This window comes from Anser brachyrhynchus, assembly GCF_964034855.1.
Source record: "Anser brachyrhynchus genome assembly, chromosome: 1".
Classification (NCBI taxonomy): Eukaryota; Metazoa; Chordata; class Aves; order Anseriformes; family Anatidae; genus Anser; species Anser brachyrhynchus.
This window is the reverse complement of record NC_137694.1, coordinates 160,469,895-160,482,406: the sequence shown is the minus strand read 5'-3', so window position 1 is coordinate 160,482,406 and position 12,512 is coordinate 160,469,895.

The following is a 12,512-nucleotide window of genomic DNA, read 5'->3' as shown; positions in this document are numbered from 1 at the left end:
TTTGGTTTTAAAAAATGGAACATTTTCATTTAAAAGTTCAGTTTTTAATGAAAATAACTGTTGCTTAAGGAGAGGAAAAAGACTTTTGTACATAGGGGTAATTAATAGAGCAGGAGATACGAAGCTTCTTCCAAAATATTCCAAAAGAATAAGTTCAAACATTACAATTTCTAATAGGATGATAAGTGTAAAGCACTATTGATAGTTACATTCACTAATGTGCTCAGTGAGCATTACAGAAGCTGCTGTGTTCATATGATGCAAGATTCATCTGTTATGAATGTATACCCTTCTAAATTCCATCTTTAGTACTAAAAGTCAGTAATGTTTTGTAATTCATTTAGATGTATTAGTATTAATTAAAATGTTAGATGCTCAGTTATATCTTTCTTTTTAAAAATATTTTTCACTTCTATTCAATCCCCTGGTTGAGGGTTGTAACACTACTCCTGGAAGATAATAGTATATGTTGGAAAATCTACAGCATTATATATTGTCTGTAAAATAAACCTCAGAGCTGAAGTGTTTGTCTATAGAAGTGTCTATTTGGGATTAGAAAGTGTATTGTCTACTGATGGGGTTCTCTTTAGCAACCAAAATATTTTCCAACATTTTTGCTCCCAAATTCCAATCAAAGTTTTAAACTTAGGACCTATTTGTATTATTTTAATTATTATTAAAGTTTTTTTTTTTTTTTAAATAAATAAATTCTTCTTCAAGCCCTAGATTCATATTCCTGTCAAATAATGTCTCTGTTTTCATATCTAAAGAGCTGCAGCCCTGTTATTTTGACTGGACATGATGCAGAAAGACCAATAAAATAATTATTGTTCTAGAAAAAAAAGTAGAAAAGAGAAATCCTGATTGTACTGAAGGTTGTTTGAAGAGGGAAGGAATTTTTTTCCATTGACTTTCTTGGGTGCTAGAAATTTATGACAAATCTTACATATTAGTTGGAATATCATCGATATATGTAGTCATTTCACCATGATGGACAGCTGAAATTTACAACTGCTTTTTCACTCCCTCTCCTCAAAGGAAGAGGGGGAGAAAATAAGATGAAAGAGGGCTCACTGGTTGAGATAAGGACATGGAGGTCACTCACCAATTTCTGTCATGGGCAAAACAGACTCAGCATAAGGAAGATTATTATAATATACTTTGTATTACTAACAGACTAGAGTGCGAAACTAAAAGCAAACTGAAAACAATTTTCCCCACCATCCACCCTCTTCTACCTCCTTCCCCCAAGTGGCACAGAGGAACCATAAATGGGGTCTGTGGTCAGTCCTTAACACTTGCTAAACACACTAAATTTCAAAACATCATTGCTGTCATCACTGTCTATGGTTTACTTGGATATTATGCTAACCATTTTCACATTTTGATGTGTATGGTAATTTTTTTGAAAAGATACTATACTCTTCTATAACCTTTTGAATTGTCACATAACAAAAATGAAATAAAATAAAATAAAATAAAATAAAATAAAATAAAATAAAATAAAAAAGTAAAACAAAACTCCTATGTAGTAGTTAATTTAAGCAATAGTTTTTAGGGATTTATGGAACATTTACATGGTTCTCCATCTTTTTTTCTCAGAAACTCAATGAAATGTAAAGAGCAGCCAGCCATATTAAGAGGACTATCTTATGCCAGTAAACAGTGTTGCATAACATTGTCCTGGAGCTATATGAACTTCAAAATATATATGTTTGCATTTAGCTTCCTAAGTCTTTTGCAAATGTTTAAATTTCTTAAATGTAAAAGCTTCTACTATTGCCTAGTAATTAAATTGATTGTTTTATTTTAATTATTATTTGTTTGTTTATTTGTTTGTTTGTTTATTTGTTTTCTGGCAGAAACCAGTGAGATAACATGTGGAGACCTGTTTCTAGTTATGAGCTTCTAAGTGCAAGAGAGACGTGAACATACTGGAGAAAGTTCAGTAAAGGGCCATGAAGATGATGAAGGGACTGGAGCACCGCTCCCATCAGGAAAGGCTGAGGGAGCTGTTCAGCCTGGAACAGAGAAGGCTCAGGGATGATCTTGTCAATGTATATTATATTTAAATATTCCCTATATGTACTGAGTTTTACTATATATACATTCTTTTATAATGTGTATTCCTCTACCACCACAGTTTTCTTACCCATGCTTGTAAAGCACATACTTATGTCAAGTTACTAGGTTTCTTTCTGGACTTAAGATTTCTGTTAAGTCTAACGACTGTGCTCTGATATGTTGGCAACTGGCTTTTCTCACTTAATTTCTTGATTTTTTTTTTTTTTTTAAGAGCCAGGATTAAATGCTTCATCTTAAATTAGCCTATCTTTGAAGACTGTCCAGAGTTAGAATTTGTTTTTATTTGTGCATTTTTTCCCCTCATGATTTTTGCGCAAACTTAACAGTTCTCAACAGCAGATCTCAACAAGCTTATTGACTTGTTATTGGCTCATACTGTACAAAATGTTAACATCTCTTCAAGAAACCAGAAGACAGGACCGAGCTTCTAAAATTACTCAATCCTAGTAAGTTTCATACAACTTCTGGACATATAGATGTCTCCTTTCACCTTCATCATAAAGCCTCGTGAACCACATCACAGTGGTAAGACTGAGGCTTCTGCATTGCATAACCAAATATTCTCTTGAAAATTATGTTTTATTGGTCTGCAACCTCAAGCAGGTATTAAGAAAATTATTATCAATTGTAAAATGCATTGTATTTTACTAATTGGAATACCTGTTTTTTTATAACTTTTAAAAGTGAATATTCTACCAACTGGGCTCACTGTAAAATATTTCCACATTCGTTAATAAAACAACAGCAACAACAACAACTAATCTAAAAAGATCAGGAGTTTAGTAAATATCAGGAGTTTTGTCTTCAATGACCACAAAGTAAATAATTCCTGAAGAAGAAATATGACATAAAATACTCCAAGCACAAAAGTCATTACAAAATTAGATGCACTGGCCTGATATTTGCATATGACGGCAACTAGTAAGTGATCTCCCTGTCTTTAGCTCAACCCAGGTCATCCAGAGAGATTGTGGAGTCTTCCTCCTTGGAGATCTTCAAAAGCCACCTGGACATAGTCCTGGACAAACTGTTCTACATGTGCCTGCTTGAGCAGGGAGTTGGACGAGATGACTGTCAGAGGTCCATTCCAACCCTTAATCGTTCTCTGATTCGGGGACCCAAAAACCTTTCTTGATCCTGTTCTTTCTATTTTATCCCCCTACATTGTCCCACTGAGAAAGAAGAGCGGTGATCTAGCAGCTGGGTGGATTTTTGGCTGTTAGCAGAACTAGTTTCATGAAATTACAAATGCAGTAATTAGAAACAAAACCTCATTTCTAAGAAACTCTGTAGTATGCAGCTCTTATCCTCAGATTATAGCACCCTTCTTCTCTAACAGATTTTTGTTAATGAGGGCAAAACCACAAAATTGATTCTCTGCACATTGGATATTCTTGTGGAGCTACATAGTTTGCAGGTTGCTGAGAAATTCAATAGCCTTCAAAATGATAGTCTTTTGTCATTAAGATATGGTCAAACTAGAATATTTCTGTGGAACAAAGAAATACATTTAACCTTTAAAAGAACCTAAAATATTAAGTTGACTGTTGACCTTATTTCTGAACATAATCTTTCCTTTAGTCTTCAGTTCTCAACAAAATTTTTTGTGGACCGAGGTTTCCTTTCAGTGTACTCAGTTTCTTTAAGTAACTGATTATAATGTTAGCTTATTTTTCATGGAACTGTGTGGCAATATGTACATTTTCTTTTCTTGTTTTGATTTTTTTTGTTGTTGTTGAGAAAAAGAGGAAAAAAATCTATTTTCATGTCACCTATGGTATCACTTTCTGCTATTTAAAATGCATAAGAAAATTGTCAGCCTCTATATTATGGATAACGTGCTATCACTCTCTTCTGAGCCAAATAAGGGACCATAAAATTCACATTATCTTCCTGAATGTGCTTACTATCACCACATACACAGATCCTAGACAATGCTTGCTGAACATCCTGTATGAGATCTTTTCACCTTTCAACATTGAAAGGCAGGCACTGGAGAAATGTTACTCTAAAATCAGGAGTGAAGAATAAAAACTAAGGGGTACTTTAACCAACTGAAACAGCAGAAAATATTACAGGAAAAGAAAATGTAGCTGGTTGCCTGGAAAAAACATAAGGTAGCCAGGGAAAACCATTTTGTTTGCACATCCAAGTATGCACACATTTTAACTAATTATTGAGCATTTGTAATGTGGTTAAATGGACAAAATTCTGTACTCTGTACTACTGCTATTAGTGCAGAGACAAAAAAAAAAAAAAAAAAAAAAAGACATTCTCTCTATATTGTCCTTTATTTCCCAGGACTGAATAAGACAATATAACAATTACCTTTTTGTGTGTGCTCTTTAAGATCTTAGACTTCAGGAAAAAAGAAAAAATAAAGAAAATAATAATAATAATAATAATAATAATAAAAAGTGGATGTTCTTGTCAAGTTTTATATTCTTAGGAAGTAAGTAATTTGTTCAACATGTTCCTTTTAATTAATTACTGAAGAGTTGAATACTAATGTCTTCTTACTAATGTAAGACCTCTATTTTTTGAAGTGGTGTTTTGATAAATGCAATCCATGAATACACACAGTTTTGCATCTTGTAATTAGTGTAACTGTGAGAAATTCCTGCATAAACTGAATTTATTTACCTACCTGTAGCTTTGTCATTGTGAACAAAAATTTACCCTTCCAGAGCATTTTACCTGGACAAAATTTTCTTCACAGAAGTTTCAGTGTCTCCATGGTGTATAAATCAAAGTACTCAACATTTCAGGTGAGTCAATCCCATTATGTTGCAAGCTAAGTATTTGGTCTATTTAGTGAAATTGGTGTTAAATAGATGAAAACAAGTCTAGTTTAATTGCCAGGTTAACATGACATAAAAAAAAAAAAAAACACTCTGTAGTTCCTCAAAATCCTTCCAGCATGGCTATTTTTCCTACTATTTATAGAATCATAGAATCAGAGAATCATAGAACAGTTTGGGTTGGAAGCGATATTAAAGACCACCTAATTCCAACCACCCTGACATAGGCAGGGACACCTCCCACTATCCACCTCCCACCTCCAACTTTGAAGTTGCTCAAAGCCACATCCAACCTGGCTTTAAATACTCAGGGGTCTGTAGTTTTCGTATCTTCATCAATGACATAGACAATGGAATCAAGTGCACCCTCAGTAAGTTTGCAGATGACACCAAGCTGAGTGGTGCGGTTGATACCAAAGAAAGAAGGGAAGCCATCCAACGGGACATATGGGCAAGCTTGAGAAGTGGTCCCATGTGAACCTAATGAGGTTCAACGAGTCTAAGTGCAAGGTGCTGCACCTGGGTTGGCGAAATCCCAGACATGAGGACAGACTAGGAGAAGAACACATTGAGAGCAGGCCTGCAGGGAAGGACTTGGGGGTTCTGGTGGATGAAAAGCGTGACATGAGCCAGCAGTGTGTGCTTGCAGCCCAGAAGGCCAATTTCATGCTGGGCTGCATCAAAAGAGGAACAGCTGTCAGGTTGAGGGAGGTGATTGTCTCCCTCTGCTCTGCCCTCACGAGGCCCCACTTGAAGTACTGTGTGCAGGTCTGGGTCCCCCAGCTCAAGAAAGATATGGACCTGTTAGAGTGAGTCCAGAGGAGGGCCACTAAGATGATCAGAGGGCTGAAGCACCTCTCCTATGAGGAAATGCTGAGAGAGCTGGGGCGGTTCAGTCTGGAGAACAGAAGACTCTGGGGAGACCTCATTGCGGCCTTTCAGTACTTAAAGTGGTCTTAAAAAAAGACGGAGAAGGACTCTTTACTCGGGTAGATAATGACAGGACAAGAGGGAAGGGTCTTAAACTAAAAGAGGATAGATTTAGACTAGACATTTGGAAGAAATTCTTCACTGTAAGGGTAATGAGGCACTGGAACAAGTTGCCCAGAGAAACTGTGGATGCCCCATCCTTGGAGGTGTTCAGTGTCAGGCTGGATGGGGCCTTGGCTAACCTGACCTAGTGGGAGGTGTTCCTGCCTATGGCAGGGGAGTTGGAGTTACATGATCTTTAAGATCCTTTCCAACCTGCGACATTCTATGATTCTATGATTCCATGATTGATTCCCAGCTTTCCTGTAGGCCCCGTTTAGGTACTGGAAGGCTGCTATAAGATCTCTACGAAGCTTTCTCTTCGTCAGGCTGGACAACCCCAACTCCTTCAGCCTGAAAGTAGTTTTCTTAATAGTATATGTGTGTGTGTGTGTGTGTGTGTGTGTGTGTACACCATATATTTCTCTGTATACATTCATATATATAAAACAAAAGGAAAGCTGTTCATATTTCTTTGTGGAATATGTATACAGGCCAAAAAATATAGTCTATTGTGCTACACATCTGTAAATCTTTAATTGTGATTCTTTATCTGTACAAATATAAGCTTTTCTGATGATGAAAGAGTCCACATGGCTCTGTTTTCATTGAATCATATAAATTATAATCTTTATAAGTTGCTTCATATATGATGTAAATATTAATATTCCCATTCTTTCCTGACAAATGTTGGTAAGGTTGCTTACTCTCAGGAATGTGTTTATATATTGTCTTTACCACATCATTTAGCTTTCTTTCGTTTCTTAAGCAATATTTTTTAAATAGTAATGATAACTTAAAAAAAAAAATAGACTACAGAAGAAACAAAGACGAATAGACCACCTAGCTTTTAGATAGTTAAAGCTAGACAGGAAGTAGGTCCTATCAGGGACTATCAAAACTTCTGGTTTTCCTCATAAGGAGGAAATAACAGGGGGAAAAAATGACTAGATTGTACCATATTATAAGCAGGAAATGGATTCTGGTTTACAATCTTCTTATTGATTCCTTCAATTTAAATGCAAGAAAGGTGCCTGCATCTATCTCGGGCATGAGTGCATATGACCCCTGAATGGAGCCCACAATAAATATGAGTCCTGTTGTAGTAAGACAGTGATTCAACCAAACGTGTTATTAGTGTCAGTTTCAAGGTCTGCTGCAGGAATTGTAAAGTATCATTGTCATTGTACAACACATTTTCTATTAACCTGTGCTCAAAATACTTCATTCAAGCAGAAGCAAATAAACAACTACAACAACAACAAACAAACAAACAAACAAAATAATCACAAGAATGGATATTATGACTCACTGGAACAGAGAGATCATACTCGCTAAAGTTTAAAAAGGAGCAGATAGCAGACAATCGTGAATATATTTGTACTGAAAATTAGATCTGTAGTCACCAGAAACATCTAGAACAACTTCTGAACAAGATGAACAAGATGAAAAAACATAATTATTTTAAAAGTAGAACTTTGTCAGCTTGTGAACAGAATCATACAACATAAGGCTGGAACTGACCAGGAAAACACAGTCCATTCCCAGACACTGTGGTAAAATCAGCAACACTTCTGTCACCCAGCAGATTTTGACCTTCTTTTAAAAACATAAATTATGAAAACTCTACCAGCTGCCCATACATCCTATTACATTGTTAGCTAGACACAACTTTCTTTTATTCTTTTTGTCTAAATGTCTAGCCCCCCGAAATTATTGGCATTAATTACTGTCCTATTCCTGTGGATAAGATAACACTATTACTGGACTTTATGTGGAAACCTTTCACAGAATTATTGTCATGTCCTCTGACAAGCTCAATCTTTTCTAAACCAGCAAAAAATGAATTCTATCTATCTTTCTTGAAGCTAGTTCACATTCATATTATTTTTTGTTAGGCACCTTATTATGTAGTTTCCTGCTGTAGCTGGGGGCTTGAGTTGAGGACACCAGAGTTATAAACCAGTAACCAGTATGAATTTCCTAAACTCAAATATGCTTTTTTATTATTATTATTTTTATTTTTTTTTTCATATCTAGTTGCATTTTTATCACTAGTACCTGATTTGGCTTATTTTTTATTTATTTGCATTTGAACAAAGTATTATATGAAAACCACTATCTATCTTCACATTTATTCCTAGGCTTCTCTTCGGTAATTAAAGTTATAAACAAATAGTTTTAATCCAGTAATCAAGATCATTCTCTCAGGTGTCTTAATCAGTAAAAAGCACAAACACTGATGGCCACATTTTGTTTTACCACACAGGTAAGTAACATCTAGTCTTTAGATTCTAGTTTCCCCCAAAGCCTTTGAAAATAAAATGAATATTAAATACTTTTCTAAGTGTCATTCTCCAGAGCTGCTTCAGATCATGGATATTCCACATTTGAGTTAGCAGCAAAATTTCACTATTATTTCATTCTAAATTGAGCAAGCTACAGCTTCAATTGCAAACAAAAGCCAAATTCCCAATGAAGCTGTTACCAAATTCACAAGTGTAACAGTCAAAAGCAATATCACTGTGATGATAATTAAGGACAGAGGTTTTCATTTAGAATATACGCCTCCAGATAATTCTGTGTTCTTATGTTTCTAAGCTGCATTGTGAGGTTATTTTTCTTAGAGCTACAAATAGACTAAAATAACATTTCTAGTTTCAGGGACAGAAAAAGCATCGTAGTACTTAACAAAACAATTCAATTCAAAATAACTCAACTAATTACCTACTTACTGTATTTTTTCTCACATTTCTTATCTATCTTGGTTTGAATAGGCATTTGCAACATTCTTCATCAGATTAAAAGCAAAGAGCAAATATATATATATATATAAACATAATACAACAAAAAGATAAATATTTGTCTTTTGTGTTTTTAACTGAAATGCACTATGCATGGTTTCATTTTATTTTCCACTGCCCACATTTTCACTCTGATTTTTAATACTGAGCTGCATCTTGTTCCACTAGTTATCTCACTACAGTAGCATCTCATCATATGCTGAAATGATAGGCTATGCCGGGGGTGCCTTATGTTTATTTGTTCCAGACACACAAGAATTGCTAGTTAATGTATACCCAGGAGTCTATGGACTAGAAAGCAATGAAGTATGGACAGATTATTGGTGCTTAATTTCACTGCTGCTGGTCTAAATGAAAAACTAATTTTTATTCTTCTAAAGTAAGGAGAAACAGGAAAGAAACTATGTTTGAAAATGTGAAAGCGAAAACAAACAAACAAACAAAACAAAAATAACCTCTTGATTATTTGAGCATATTGGAATTATATGTCAATTTGTGGGACTACAATTTAGACCACTAATTTAGACCACTAATTTAGACCACTAAAACACTCAAGTGTGTCCGGGGGGGGGGGGGGGGGGGGGGGAGCGGGGATGGGACACACGACACCATGCCCATATCAATGATCTTCTGATTCACCTTGGAGCTGTTAAGATGGCAGGACAATGGAAAGTAAAGCACAGTGCACAGGAGAAAGAATAACTAATCACTACTATTTTGTTGTTGGTGGTGTTCATTTGTTTTTTAATGATTTAAGTGCCTTTCTAACGAGGCTTCTCTGTGCAAAGCAGGTATTTTGCACTATTAGACTGTTTTGCACTTATTTGTACCAATAATATATGCTAGCTTCATATTTATATGACATGTTCCATTTTGCCCACGACAGAGTTAAACAAGAGGATCTGAATTTCCATTTCTGGAAATTTATGAGAGACCAGTATCCAGCTTGCATTAAACCTTTCAATTGATATTTCTTCAATGATACTTTTCTGCCATTTAATCAATCCCTCCAAAAAGCCGCTAGAAACTTTCTGTTAACAAGCTACACTCCATTCCTAAATTGAAAGGTCCTTAAATCTCTGCCAGATTTAAAAAAATAAATAAATAAAATTCCAGTATTGAAAACAGAAGAACAGAAAGAACTTCCCAGCTAAATGCTCCCTAAAATAGAATGTCTTCAGCTTTTTCTTACATTTTTGAATGGACTTTTGTATTCTTGATTCCACAGTAGCTGTGTGCTAGCATAAGGAATGGAGAATATAGTTCCCTGGGTCCTCAGGTAGCATCATCTAACTCATCTAGTCCTTAAAGAAATTTCCTGAGCTGTGAGAGACACAGGTTCAATCTGTTCTGGCTAAGGAAGACCTAGAATGCACATATTACATGTTTTCTTTGGCTTCTGTAATCATCAGATTTATGCAACATAAGGGTACAAAGAATACCATTTCATTAGTGTCCTAAAATAAGGGTCGTTTTTCATTTTTCAGGACAAGGCTGATTCATCACTCATTGCAGAAGGTATAACTTCAGTTGATGGGATGATCCTCTTGGTCTAGGAGCATGTATTTTGTAAATTAGACTCTAAATAAGATACTTAAATTAGAGGTACCAGATGACATGTAAATTGTTTGTTGTTTCTTTAATTATTTTTTTATGCAGTCTTCTCTCTAGACATTTTTTTAAATACTTTACTGTACTCAATTTAATGAAATCTGTTCTTCGTATAGTAACTGGGAATAACTGTTAACAGCATACATTTCATGTTTATTCAGAATGAGATAGAGTAACTATAATGGACTGTATTCTTGAGAATTCTCAGTTTCAAACTCTTGATACTTAGTGGGTAATTCCTTTTACCCTCCATTCCTTTAGTTCTTGTACCATTAAAGGGTTTTGAACCACACTAATAGCCAGCCTATTTGAAATAATATTTTTGTAAGGACGTTCTTAAGTGTAAAGCTGTTACATACATAGGATATCAGAAAAGAGGAACATTTTATTGAACAATATTTTTCTCCCTGTATGGGGGAGTGTTTGTATCAACTAATATTACATTTTATTAATTCATAAGAAATATTATTATCTCTCTACTGCTAGCTGGGACATTTAAGAATATGGGAAACTTAAGGTTACCTTACCTCTTTGGAATTTACTGGCCAAGGAGTGAAAAAAAAAAAAAAAAAAACAGAAAAAAAACCCTGACAAAATTAAAATAAAATAATAAAATAAAATAATAAAATAAAATAAAATAAAATAAAATAAAATAACAAAATAAAATAAAATAATAAAATAAAATAAAATAAAATAAAATAATAAAATAAAATAAAATAAAATAAAATAAAATAAAATAAAATAAACTTCACATAATTAATTTATGCAAGCTAGTTTTCTATTTGAATGATCCAATTCATTGCTTTAAGAAGTTAGTTCAAGACCATTAAACTGTCTAGTCCTATTCATTTAGCAAACATAGGCTTTTATTCTCATAGTAAGCTTTTTATTTTTTTTTTCTGAATCCTATCAGAGTGTTTTGCTATAATTCAAAGAACAACTCGAGTTGATGACATTTACTAATATTGTTATCATGAACACGTAGTTGCCATGACCGTTTTCTTCAGCATAAACTCTGTAGAATGATCTCATTCCATAATAGAATTCAGTACAAACTTGACCAGCTGTAAATGCCCAGAGGGAGCATTTTTTAGGTATATTATGATCTCATACTGCAGCTTTTTTTTTTTTTTTTAATCTAATGGTTTTAACAGTAACAGACTATTAGACAATTCCTTAGAAAAATCATTATGTAGACAATACTGAATAGTGCCCACTGATTAGCTATATGAAGAATATAAATAATTTCAGAAATATGAGGCAAAAATTCATCCTGTATGAATGCTAAAGGAAATACTCAAATAAATTGTTTGTTCAGGTAAGGTCCTGAAAAAAGTAATTAGCAGTGTAAGTATCTGATTCAATTGCAGTCCTTTTGTCTTATAAAAATAGATACAGCTGTAATGTATATTGTTGGAGGGAATTAATCTGCTGGAAAATGAATGGAAAGAAGCATATGCTGTGTGCTCCTCTCAGTGCTCCTTTTGTGACAACCTGTATCTCTATAGCACATATATCTCCATTGCTAAACTACTTGTTAAATGCTTTCAAATGAAAATTCATAGTATCATTCCCATGTAACACATTCCAAACTTTAGCATTGTTCTATTTTATTTTCTGCAGATGTACATAATAAAGTACCCACAAACCATATAGTCTTCAACGTCTCTTGCGTTGGAAAATATGATTTTATTTCACTTCACTTTTTGGTCTTTTTCCAATTCTAGCAACATAACAGAAGTTGTTACCATATATTTGCTAAAAGTTATTATGAAAGGAATAATCTATAAGTCACCCTTTTCATTAAAATCAACACAATATGTCTTTGGAGCGGTAAAACTGCAGGAATACCTGATATTTAATTTCTACTCTTCTTCCTCTAAGGTTTTTACTATTGGAAATTTATTTGTAAAATTAAAGAAGATAGTTTTGGATTTATCTTATACATATTATATTGAAAATATATTGCTATCATCAGCTGCCATGTTTTATTATCAGCCGCCATGTTTTATGTTGAAATTCATCTTTACATTGCTGGTGAATTCTTATTAAAAATTTGTGAACATGGTGTTGTGGTTTAACACAGCTGAGCTAAAAACCACAAAACTGTTCACTCACTCCACTCCCAAGTGGGATGGGTGGGTCTGGGGATGGATTAAAGAGTGCAAGAATTTGTGGGTTG